The 13,298-nt window shown below is 39.6% G+C and overlaps 1 long non-coding RNA gene across 6 annotated transcripts in view; it reads left to right on the top strand.

The window, feature by feature from the left end:
* The window catches only part of LOC115279074, a 32,838-nt gene that overhangs the window by 10,957 nt on the left and 8,583 nt on the right, over nucleotides 1-13,298 (top strand). Inside the window, exon 8 of one of the 6 annotated variants that reach the window (XR_003903190.1) lies at nucleotides 4,143-4,829. The exons of the other annotated variants lie outside the window; for them this stretch is intronic. This is a non-coding gene — a long non-coding RNA (uncharacterized LOC115279074). Of the gene's footprint in view, nucleotides 1-4,142; nucleotides 4,830-13,298 lie in introns of those variants that run through there. 6 annotated transcript variants of the gene reach the window in all.

Below are 13,298 nucleotides of genomic sequence, written 5' to 3'. Positions count from 1 at the left end.
CGAGCAGGGGAGGGGCAAAGAAAGAGGGAAAGAGAGAATCCTAAGTAGGGTCTGCACTCTGAGCACAGACCCCCATATGGGGCTCCATGTCACGAACTGTGAAGCCATGACCTGAGACAAAATTCGAGAGTTGCATGCTTAACTGAGCCACTGAGGTGCCCCTGAAGTGTTAGATATTCTAGAAAGCAGAAAGAGAAATGTTCTTTTTCTTTGTTAAAATTGGATACCCCCATTCTTCAGTTTGGGCCTTCTGCTCCCTTTTAAAATACATCCTTTCTAGTTTATTCATTCAGTTGTTCTTGCTCCACTTACATAAGCAACTTGGGAATTGCTCTCCTCTTGAGAAGTCTAGAACTATAATTCCCAAGCACAATTTCTAAAATTAGAGATTTTAAATCAAAATGTAGATTTTAGATCAGGTTGCCACCATCACACTTGATCAAAATAAAAACAAGGTATTTGAATGAGTTTAAAGGTCAAAATACATTCCTCATGATGTCGATCCACATTGGATGAATACCCTGATCAGACAGACAAGTGTGGGGAAGGCTAGTTCCTCTTCCTCAAGTAATTCAACCACATAAAGAAAGCATTTTTTAATCCTCAGTAGAAAACAAGTTGACTGATTTTGGCATATTTATGCATGAAAATCATATATGGTATTAAAGAGGATTCATACTATACACAATTAATGGAAAGACATGGTAATGAAACAGAGCACATAGCTAGTCACAATGAAGTGGTTTAGGATGATGAATATTGATACCAAATTACCAGACTATACTCCTGGGATTGGAGTTAAAATCTGTTCCAGGCACTACTGTAACAGTACACGAGGAAATTATATTTCTGAAGAACTAATATGATGCTATTATTTGCCTACTTGGATTCTCTCAGGAATCACCGGAATTATTACTTTTCAGGACACAGAGAAACAAAGATAAACTCTTGAGAGGAGTGTATTGTTTTGCATTGGGAAATATGGTAGAGCCTAGGGAACAAGGTCAGTCAATAATCACTACTGAATCTGACTTTTAAAAACAAAAAGTTTATTTCAATTCTGAAATTAGTGTCTTATGGCATACAGCCTTTGTGTTAAGCAAATAACTGCTGTGAAGACAAGTCAGGACACACATTTGCTCTATAAGGAAACATCAAGAGAGCTCTGGCAACGTCAGGGTCTGGGTCTGACATTTGAAAGCCCCCATGCGTATGTGGAACTAAGACTTTTCAGGTTCATTTTTCTAGTTAATTTTCTCCAACCTCTATACTTCTTATTTCTGATCATAGCAGATGCCAAACCTTATAAGAAAGGCTGTTCGCAGTGTATTTCTAGCCTGTCTGAAAATAGGAAGTGCTAGAAATTTCATAAGGAAGTCAGTTCTTGCTAGCTTTCTGATTCAGTTTTCGCAGGCCAAAGTGATTTGGGCAATTAAGGCCTGGAATAAATAACATCATAATTATTAGCCAAGGTAGCACTAATCAATGTGAGGAGGCAGCAAAGTGTTATGAAAGACCACTGGACTGTGGATTGAAAAACTAGGGATTTCCTTCTAAGACAGAAATTTGCCATGAGGTCTTGAACAAATCATTTAACTTCTTTTAGACTCAATGTTTGGTTTAAGATGAGGAGTTTAGACTAAACCAGTAAGTCATATATTTGAATGCATATGGTGCATAATTTATTCACAATAAATATTATGTGGACATCAAATAAAAAAAGCATAAAAGAGGAAACACTCTTCAAAGAGAGGACAGTTGTCATATAGTATGTGTTCCATCAGTACTTCTTGAATGATTGATTCTCAAACTCCTTTAGGAGACGAGTGAGGAACGCCACAGTGTATCTTGGCTAAGTTATTTTTGAAAATTTGAATAAAGAGTTCAGGCCTTTTTGATCTAGAAATATCCAAGGAGAAAGAGAAGGGAGACGAGGAAATTACCGCTAAAATGAAGTAGCTGTATGATCTTTCTTAGGTAACTAGAAGTTTTCACCCACTAGCATGCTTCAGTTGCCAGAAACTGAAGGCATGATGCCAACTGATTTGAGCCAAGTGGGTAATGTATTGGCTAATGTGACTAAACCATAGCAGACCCAGCTTCAAGAGAGCTCTTCATCCAGAGATCTCTGTGTCATTAATCTTGGGCTTTCTCCCTCTGCACTTAGTTCCTTAGCATTGGCTTTCTGTATGTGAGCTCATTATCTCTGGACGAGCTCTCTTGCTCGGTAGTATCATAGCTGCAATCTGGACTTTAAATATATAGCACACTGTGCAGGGAAGAACACTATCTCTCCTCTAGTAGCCTCCCAACAAGAAAGCGGGATCTCCCAGAGGCCCCTCAGGAAGCATCTCAGTCTTTTTGATCCAAATTGTAACATGTGTTCATCCACAACAGATCCCAAGGGGATGGAACACAGCCATGGGGCTAAGTCAAGGCTCACTCAGTGGGGCCTGAGGGCAATCCCACCCAAAGGACACAGCTGCAAATTTCCAGAGAAGAAAAAAAGGCCTTCCCAACCAGTGTCCAGTTTAGACATTAACACTATTCATTTAATGCATTGCTATGTTTCTCCATACTAATCAAGTGAAAGATTTTCTGGAGCAAAAAACATAGACATATGATCATGACTCTCTCACATCATCTTATTAAAAGTTACCTGGACTATGAGCTTTTGGGTAGAAGGACAGGGTCTTCATTCAAAGAATTGAATAGGAGCTAACTTGCGTGTATCAAAAATACACACAGACCACAACTCACATCGCAAGTCTTTATTTACATGTCATCCTAGCAAAGTGCTTCGTATTGCACATGAATGAATGACAGATTAAAGAGATTTAAACTTACAAATGTTATTAATGTATTGTTTTGTTAATTCTTCATAAATAGAGGACCCTCATCGGTCCATGTGAAGAAATCTGGGGAATAAAATTAGCATTTACTTGAAAAAAAAAGAGAAGAACATGGAGAACAAATGCTGGGGAAACACAACAGTCCGCTTGCTGGCAAAGCTTCCTAACAAAGAGCTCATTACCATCACACCCCATCAGTCACCTGCGTGGGGAAAGCATGCTTGTCTCAGGCAGAGCCCAACATAAATCCCAGAGGCAGTTAGAAACCCGCACCCTAATTGTCAGGGTTAACCCCCACTTTATCTGAAGCCCAATCAGCCTGGCCATGCTCTGAAGATGAACAAAATTGCTATTTTTCATCACACTGGAAAAAATAACCAGTTGCTATCGAAGACTTCATCCAGACATGCGTGAAATAGATGCCTGTTGAAAACCCGCCTTTTGCTCCCAGTTTTATTAGGTGCTGTAAGGCAGTCCAAGAGAAATAGCTGAATATGTGAAGAGCTTTGTTTTATTTTTTACAAATATTCTATGTCTGGGGTAAAATTCTACAGCAGAAATAAATATGTGGCTCTTTGAAGGTATTAGTTGGTCTCATTATGGAGGAGAATGGGAGGTACTGATTGAGGGCTATGGGCATTGCTGTTTAAATTCCAGAGACAAAAGTACACCTTCCTTTGAATGTGTGGTTCAGGAAACTAAGAAAGGTTTAAACTGCATGGCGCAGAATGCAAAAGAACACACGGAAGCCTTATGTAAGAGAAAGGGCATGCGGCTTCTGGTGGGAGAACCTTACAGTCCCTGGAGGGGCCAAGACGTGCTCCTCATGAGCAGGGCATATGACATCAATGCCAGCACTTGAGACCTTAGCTTCTCAGCTGGCTCCCTGACTGGTCAGTGAGTGAGTTCCACAATTAAATCTTTCCGAGCCTCAGTTTTTCTGTTTGTGTGGAAGGATATCAATATACTGGTCTTCAGGGGTTTCGAGATTTTAAATGAAATGCACGTGAAGTATCTGGGGGGATATCTAGTGCAGGGTTGTTTGAAAAAAGCTCATTTTCTTCCCTTTCCTCCTGTATTTCATTCAAACACAGATTATTTTCTGATTTTGAGCTGGTTTTGCTGGGATGAGATGATTGAGAAGTAAAGCTGAAGATAAAGCAAAGCAAAGAGCCTAGGGGAGAGATTTATTATTTCATTCTTGTTTTGGATGGATTATTGGGATATTTGAGGACAAGAGACAATCCCTGCTTTATGTTTCCTATAAATGAGCTAGTTCTTGATCTATAGGCTTTCTTCCTGGATCATAAACCTCTTGGATGACAGAAGAGGTGATCAGCAAGGATTTGAGGGCCACATCTAGGCAAGGAAGACGGCTGAAGAGGAACATTTCAGGTTGGAGCGGTGGTTCATATGTCGGGGCAGAAAGCACTACAAGAAAAGTTTAAACTGATTAACGCTATTCTTAGTGTAAATTACCCAGCCTGCCTCGTCTGGTTCCAGATGCCTTCAAAGGCCACTTTGATTCATGCAGGAAACAGACTCTTCAGGAGGGCTATATTAATTGTATATATTATTTGGATTGGCCTAGGTTATGGACTAAATGTGTTCCTCAAAATTCATTGGGTTGAATACAAAGCCCCCAGTGTGATGATATTTGGAGATAGAGTCTTGAGAGGTAGTTAGGGATGGTCAGGAGAGTGGGGTCCTGTTTTGATGGGATTAGTGTTCTCATAAGAAGAGATTCCAGAGAGTATTCATCACCTCTCCCCTCCCCTCCCCTCCTCTTCACCCCCTCCATCCCTCTCTCTCTTTTTCCATGCACACGCACTGAGGAAAAGCCATTAAAGAGCACGGCAAAGAAGGCAGCTGTCTACAAGCCCAAAGACAGCCCTCACCAAAAACTGAATCACCTGGCACTTTGATCTTGGACTCCCAGAACTGTATGGAAAATAAATTTCTCTGTTTAAGCCATCAGTCTGTAGTATTTTGCTATAGCAACTCAGGAAAACCAATAGAGCCTACCTACTTTGAGAGCTATACTAATGGAAAATCTCACTTTCTAAAGGATATGCTACAAAATTTGAACTGTACTGTTTCTTAGAAATGCATAACCACCAGTTGTTCAAGGTGGATTATATCCAATGTCTTTAGCCTAACTGGATCATATCCCAAATGACTTTCTAGCCCCCATTTCCCCCTCCCAGATGATGTGTTTCAGGTGAGCCAGGCTGCTCTTTCTTGTGAGTCCACTTGCTCCTCTGTTCTCCATCACCAATGCCCTCCTCTCATATCTGGCAATGCCAAGCCTACCTCCTTTCAAAAGCTCCTTTCTTTCTTAAACCCTTCCATATATCCTTTTCCACAATAAAGTAGACCACACCCAAAGGTAAAATGTAAGAAGGGAATGAACCATTGATCTTGGAGTCAACCATTTGGGATTTGAGTCTCCATTCCACCTTTTCTAGTCTAATGTTCAGTGATGATAGGTTAATATTTCTGTAGGGGGGAAAAGTTTCTTTAGCTTGGAAAAGGTTGAATGATGTACATTCCTTGTGTGGAGCACAGCATTTGACAATTGACAGGAGCTGAGGAAATATTATTTTCTTTTTTTGCCCCTGAAGAGTTACCTTGAAAAAACATAGTTCAAGTGCTTGCTTTCTACTTCCTGAGCTCCTCTTTAGAAGAATGTAAACGCACAAAGAGTAGATAGCAGCTTATGTGGTACTTAACTACCCTTTCTCCATTCTCACCAGCACTGGCCAAAAACCCAAACCAAGCCAAAACAAAACAAAAACAAAAACAAGACAAACTTAGGAAATCTACTGGACAAATATTGTCACTGAACTAAGAGACAGAATGGGAAGTCAAGAGTGGAGACATACAGCTGAGTAGAAGAATCAATAGAACAGGGCACGGTGCCTGTGACTAGGTCATGTGTCTCCAACGTAATAAGGGGAGAGAGTCAGAAGCTGATTGGCAGAACAAGGAGAATGAAGCAAACCCATAAAGAAATAGAAGCTGAGAAACCAAAAGATAGGAGAGGTAGAGAGGCTGATCCCTAAAGCCAACTTGGTATATCTTCTTCACTCAGCCATTTATTTATCCAATTATTCTACAAATATTTACCAAGAGCCTACCATGGACAGGTCTAGAGGGGAAAGAGAAAATAAATGAATATGAAGGCATATACAAGTTGAGGTGCTGATAAGTGCTATGAGCAAAGATAAAGCAGAGTGAAGCAGCTAGGAACAAGGAACAGGATAAGTGTTATTTTATATGGCAGATTTCAAGGAAGGTATCTATGACAAGTGACACTGAACAAAAACCTGGATGGGGAAACAGTGAGCTGTGATATCTGGGAAGGAACATTCCTTTTCTTCAATGTTTTGAGGCAAGAGGGCTCCTAACATTACAGCCAGGGGGATGACGAGGAGGGGACGGAGGGAGGGCTGGAGTCAGAGAGGAGAGAGTGATGATAGGCCATGTGGAGTCTGATGAAGTCTTCTTGGGCCCTCAGAGTCTGTTTTATTTTTTCCCCTATGACTCTGGGACATGTAAGACCTGTCTGCTTCTTTCAAAAGGAGATTTTCTTGTTTTAATTGAGCAGACTTGAATGGAGTTTGTATCCTTGAAACAAAAGAGATTTTTAAGGAACCAAATTTCTTTCAGCATTTTTCAGTTTCTACTGTTGTAAGATTTGGTCTCAGTCATTTTGTGAACTTGTGTCCCTCAGGTATGATCTTTACGTGTATTTCCCAGCTTTGTTTTGTTTCCCACCCCCCTGGACAAGACAGGAAGTCTGGATGGGGCTGGAGTTGAGTGTTTCTCACTCTCTGGGGAATTGGGTTCTGATAAAACCCCAGTAGTTTAGGCTCTGGAGAAGGCTTCTTCTGAGGGCAGGTCTTTTCAAGAATAGAAGGCTCTGGCATATTTTGCAACATTTCCTTTATTCCTCCTCTTGCCAGGAGCATGGAGAAATTTTTCTCTAATCTTTACTGTGGTAATCTGGTAGAGATCCTGGAGATAAAACTCAAAAAAGTGTGAGGGGGTCCCTTATGACTAGGGCCTCCCAGAATTCTCAACTCTTGAGGCACCTAGGTGGCTCAGTTGGTTAAGTGTCTGACTTCAGCTTATCATGATCTCACAGATCTCATGATCTGTGGGCTCGAGCCCCACATTGGGTTCTAGGCTGACAGTTGAGAGCCTGGAGCCTGCTTCAGATTCTGTGTCTCTCCCTCTCTCTCTGTCCCTCACTTGCTCACTCTCTGCCTCTCTCTCTCAAAATAAAAAATAAATACATTAAAAAAAAAAAGAATTCTCAACTCTCACTTGGAGCCCTCAGCAATCTCTCATAGCTTGGATTTCCTGCCCTGGCACTGGTTGGTTTCTGGAAATTTCTGCTCCTGAGCTCCTGCTCCACTAAGTTGTGAATCTCTGCATTGCTAGTCTGCCTCTAGGGGCACAGGGTGGCACTTTGCCCTGTGACCTCAGGTCTCTGGTGGATCTAAGAAATGTAGTTGATTTCCAGTTTCTTCAGCTCTTTTCCTTTTGTGGAAGGGAAAAAAAATGAAATGGACAATTTTCTAGAAAGCCACAAGCTACCAGAACTGACTCAAAAAGAAACAGAATATCTAAATAGACTTATAAAAAGTCAACAGATTGAATCAGTAGTTCAAAAATCTTAAAACAAAAAAAAAGTGCCCAGAACTTGATCGCTTTACAGGTGAATTCTACCAAACACTTAAAGAAGAATTAATATGAATGCTTCTCAAACTCTTCCAAAAAATAGAAAGAACGAGCTCTAACTTATTCTCGTGGTCAATATTACCCTGATAACAAAATCAGACATTCATTTTTATGTTTATATATGGTTTCAAACTATATATGCAAAGTCTCCCTTTCATATCAGAGTGAAATTATCTCACCTTGGAGATCATGTATATCAATGTCCTTTGCCTATTCTGAGCACAATCCCTTTGGGGGTAATGAAGAACTGAAATCTACATAACATTTCTTTTGTTCATACATTTATATTCTGGCTTTTGTCTATGTATGTAGGAAAGAGAACATCAGAGAATCAAAAAGTAAAAATCAACTATATACAAATAAAGGGCCCAGAGGACAGGTTTGTGATTTCAACTCTGGTTGCCCTCTTTGACATTTTTCAAAGCTCAAGTGTTGCCTGTAGTCTTGATATATATGTATTTGCTGCTCTCTTCCAGAGACTTCCAAAACCTGTCCCTAAAAGAATGTGAAAATATCTGAGAAAACCAGAAGAAGGTGAAAATTGGATTTATAATAATAATTAAAAATAAAATCCCTGTGTCACTATTGAAGAAAGTGTTTTTACAGGGTGATATTTTGAGTAATAGGGTATGTCCGTTAAAAATTAGAGATTTTGAAAGGGAAGGGGACTAAACTAAATAGCAATCAACCCAATGAGCAAAAATGAGGCCTCTTTTACAGAAATCCCTTAGGGCATCACTTCTCAAAGGTTAAAAGTCTTAAAGATCAAAGAGAAAAGTTAATTCAATTTATTCTCAAAATAGATATTATTATTTCTTTTTCCCCTCTCTTAAACTCTCTAATAAGTGTTGCCCTTGGGGGTAAGGATATGTTGTTTTCTTTTACCAAAAAGTACAAGAAGTTTAAAAATATAACATTGGCTTCCTGCAAGTCCTAATCAGGCAGATTTTGATTGTCCTCATCCCAATCTCCAGCCTGTTCTTTCACTCTGCTTCTCCTCCTTCTGAACTTTTCTTACCTCCTTTCTTTCCAGCAAGTTACAACTTGCCAGCTACTATCACCTTCAGAGACAGTCTCTGGCAAAAATAGTCTGATCCTTGGTAACCTCATGGAAATTTTCTAGCTGTTCTCAGGCCACTGTCCATGCCCATTATGCCATCTGATTAGCAGGGCCGTACTCTGGCACATGCTGGGCTTTCAGAAAAATAGGTCTCTCCCGTGTGGTTTAATTAAGAGAGAACAGAAAACCCATGTTTGATTCCTGCCTCTGTGACTTTACCAGTTATGTGACCTGACAAAAATCACAATCCTGCTAAGTTTCATCTTCCTCCTCTGAAAACTGGATATTAATGACATCTGACTCAGTGGGGGCTTTGAAGACTAAGGTGAGAATACAGAGTTCTTGTGTGAGAGAGTTTGTGCACTTACATAACAATGTGTATTTCATCATCCCATCAGGCCCTTAATGGGTTCCACCATCCCAAATTGTTACTCTTCATTTCCAGTTTGAGAAACAGAGGCCTAATAATAATAATAATAATAATAATAATAATAATAGAATAATATCCTTGATAATAGTGGTGGATATTGCTTTTGAAGAGCTTCCTTGTCACCACATGTTCTGCCCTATATTTTATGTATATTATTTTACTAAATCTTCACAAGAACCCAATGAGGTAGAAGCCGAGTCTCACAAATGTTTGGGACACAAAACCAATGTGTTGTCAATCTGAGATTTGAACCTGACACAAAGCTAATGTTCTAATAACTATGAAACTTGTTTCCTGACAGCTCTTCTATTTTCTCCCACCTGCAAATCTGAGACCTACTTCGGTCCTTTGGCAGGAATGCTGCACACCTTCCCCCCTTATTCATGCAGAGAGGAGAGTGGGAGTTTCAGATAAAGGACAATGACTAAAGAACATCCCTGTTCAGAGGAAGTGGTGGTGTCTCCTTGGTCAGGGACGAGGTAATCATTAGTCCTAGCACCACATCCTGTCTCTTGGAACCATGTGTCTTGTCTTTAAGCTATCCCTGCTGAGAAAGTTAAAGTCAAGTGTACCAACCTATGGTAACTGTCATGTTGAGCCTCCTTAGCACACTTTCCAATACCTTTTCTTCTGATTATAGCATCTCTTTCTGTTTGCAGAATTCCTTCCCGTTTCTTAAGGTCCTAAGGGAGCTATCACATAGGGCATCCCAATCTCCACCACATGACCCAGGCTGGATCTGTAACAGGAACCTCTCCCCTTGGCAACACTTACTAATCCATGACTGGGGACCTGACCAATCAAAGTCCATTTCCTGGAACAACATTTGGACAGGGGAGAGATGAAGTCTCTTTATATAAAAGATACTGAGTGATGTTGAAAAGCTGTAAATCTGAGGTTGACTTGCCTTCTCCCCTGCCAAAATAGAGAAAGCATGTCTTCTGGAACAGAAAATCAGAAGAAATTATGGGAAAGAGGAAAGAGACAGAAAGAGAGCAAAGCCGACAATATCATTTGAGTTTCTAGAGTCAGTCTTGCCTGAGGTTAAATTTGCCACGAGGCTTCTGAAGAACCCAAACCAACAAACCTCTTTTTATAGGGTTGTGTTAATTTGCTTTGAGTGTCTATCTCTTGCAATCAGAAGAATCTTGACCTAGATAACAGAGTGAAGAAAGTTAGAAAGTCTAGAGGTAAAGATGTAATATATCAATAGATTAAGAATATACAAATTATAAAAGCAGCCCAAGTGTCCATCAACAGATGAATGGATAAAGATATATATATAAATGTATATATGTATACACACACGCACACATATATATACACACACATATACACACACTGAAATACTATTCAGCCATAAAAAGAATGGAATATTTCCATTTGTAAGGGGATGGATGGAGCTAGAGAGATAATGCTAAGCAAAATAAGCCAGAGAAAGGCAAATATCATATGATGTCACTCATATGTGGAATTTAAGAAACAAAAGGGAAAGAGAGAGACCCCAAAATAGTCTATTAACTACAGAGAACAAACTGGTGGTTGCCAGAAGGGAGGTTGGGGAAAAGTGGGGGGAGTCACTGAAATAGTTGATAGGGATTAAGAAGTGCACTTGTTGTAAAGTATGAAATTGTTGAATCACTATATTGTACACCTGAAACTAATATTACTAATATAATGCTAACTACACTGGAATTAAAATTAAAAACTTAATAAACAAAAGAATGTACAGTTATAGGATGTTTCCACTCCAAGACAAAAACACAAATTTGTGTAAAGACCTATTGTAAAGAAGGGACTATATTTTCTCCCTGGACTTCTGCAATTGTTACTTAAACAAACAAACCAGCCATAAGAGAAAAATACTCAAGTGATAAAATATGTTAATATGCTAAACATTCAGATATAGATAAAGAATCTCTGTGCATTTATTCTTACCAGTAGCCTGAGACTTGGAGACAAACCCTGCTTGAGGCATGTTTATTATTATCCCCACACCCCCTACCCAAAGACCTAATGAAAAGGTTACAGACCATGTTAGAAAGTTATTTAGTGATGATGGTGGGGGTTATGAGAACAAGTCTCAAAACTCTGAAGGTGAGTTTTGAACTCATTTAAAGTACAGTCCAAAACAGCCGCTTAGTGAATCACATCAAATTAACAACATGAGGTAACACAAGACCAATTTCTACATTTTTATTTTTCTTCTTCTCCCACTGTGAAATGCTATTAAGGAATGCTCTTAGAGCCTAATAATGTCGATCTTGATGCTCTGGTCAGGTAAGATAGCAAGTCATGAGATATTTGACTTTTTCTGAGAAAAGCAGAGATTTTGGAGAGGATCAGACTTAAAGAAGAGAGTTCACTTTCATCACCTTTGGGCTTGGGCCACATTGACTCATCAAACATATTTGAAATTTTGGTAAGCGCATAACAATTCCAGATTTCCATTTGGAATCCTTAGCACTAACTGTATTTCCTGTTCTCTTCTTTGCTGACTTAGGCAGGTATAGTGGGAGGGTTGATGAGCTTGGTCAAAAGATAATGAGCTCTGTGATGTTCACCTCTTTGACATTCACTTACTTCATTGACAAAGTTATAAGATTGTTGTTAGGTCACTTACAGTTTCCCTAAACTAACTTTCTGCTAATACAAATACTAATTGTGATCCCAGAGAATGATACTTTGTATTCCTCTCACTCGCACAGAGTCAGCTCATTCTTCATGAACATTTCAGCATGGCTCTGGCATTTAATAAACATGAGTGGTTGTTTTCTTGGCCTAAGTGATCATGACAGGCTAGTTGACTTGTGTTCATAAAATGTAAGAAATATACTCTTCTCCCAGCATTCCAAGGAGAAATGCTGACATGTAATTCATTGATTTGACTTATGACAAAACACATGAAGAAAACAGTAGACTCAAGCATATTTAAGTGCATTTATAAACGTTCAGTGAAATTTGATTGAAATGTATGGCTTTCTACATGCCAATATTTTAGTAAACACTACTATATATACAGATGCTGGTTTCCAAAGCTAGACAGTCTGCTCTAATATTTTAAAATCATGAGTAGAACTGGATGTCTACATATTCTACATATTTTTTCCCATGACCTTTAAGCTGCTGAAGAATGATAGGGATTTCTTTGAAATCACAATGAGAGAAGGGGAGGGTGGGTAATAAAAAGCTAAATAAAGCAAATCAGTTGTCAACTCATCAGTTCTGGCAAAATCCTGACCAGTTAAAACACCCTGAAAACAATGGATTTGGTATATTCTATAGACTTTTATAAATGGTACACAAAACTGTGTGTGTGAGTAAGAAAGTTCCATAGCTTACTTAGTTAATTTATATTTATTTATATAAATTGCATATATGGTAAATCACTCATTTCCCATAGGAACTATCTGATGTAAATACTATTATTATTCTTATTGTACAGATAACTAGAGGAGAAAATAGCTTTCATTTCTTTTCTTTTTTTAATATTTTTATTTATTTTTGAGAGAGAGAGCACAAGCAGGGGGAGCAGCAGCAAGAGAGGAAGACACACAATTCAAAGCAGCTCCAGGCTCTGTGTCATCAGCACAGAGCCTGATGTGAGGCTCAAACCTACCAACCGTGAGATCATGACCTGAGCTGAAGTCAGACACGCAACTGACTGAGCCACCCAAGTGCCCCAAAAACAGCTTTCAAAGGTCACAAGCTCCAAGGCACAGAGCATGACGATGAACCAAGGTCACAAAGTTCTAGCACCACACTGGAGACCCTGAGGCCACAGAGTGCCTAAGGACACAGTGCCTCTCGCCATGAGGAGGAGGATTAGGATTGACTTTGGAGGACCACAGTTTGTAAGTGGCATATGAATATTTTAGGATGATTTCCACTGAGTGCTGTAGAGAGGGAACTACCAGAGAATCTTTGTTTTCTCCTAGCATGTCCCTGGTGGATGAAAAGAACATGGAAACTGCGTAAGAGGAGGTCCCGGGAGGCAAGATTTGAGCTGCCTGGCTAAGGGGTAGTGGGCTCAAGTGAACAAAATATTCTAGTGACACAGGAGAATGCTGGTGGTAGGAGTGTGGGGTCTTTAATGTCAGTGAATGTAAGCCAGAGGCATAAATGTCTAGAGCCTATGCAAGAAATTGTGTTCCGTTGGGCAGTCATAATGAGGGAAAGAAAGCCCATGAGAATTAGATGTTACATG

The sequence above is a fragment of the Suricata suricatta genome, chromosome 15 (genome assembly GCF_006229205.1).
Source record: "Suricata suricatta isolate VVHF042 chromosome 15, meerkat_22Aug2017_6uvM2_HiC, whole genome shotgun sequence".
Lineage (NCBI taxonomy): Eukaryota > Metazoa > Chordata > Mammalia > Carnivora > Herpestidae > Suricata > Suricata suricatta.
Note: the sequence above shows the minus strand (reverse complement) of the source record. Positions and strands in the feature narration are given on the sequence as shown.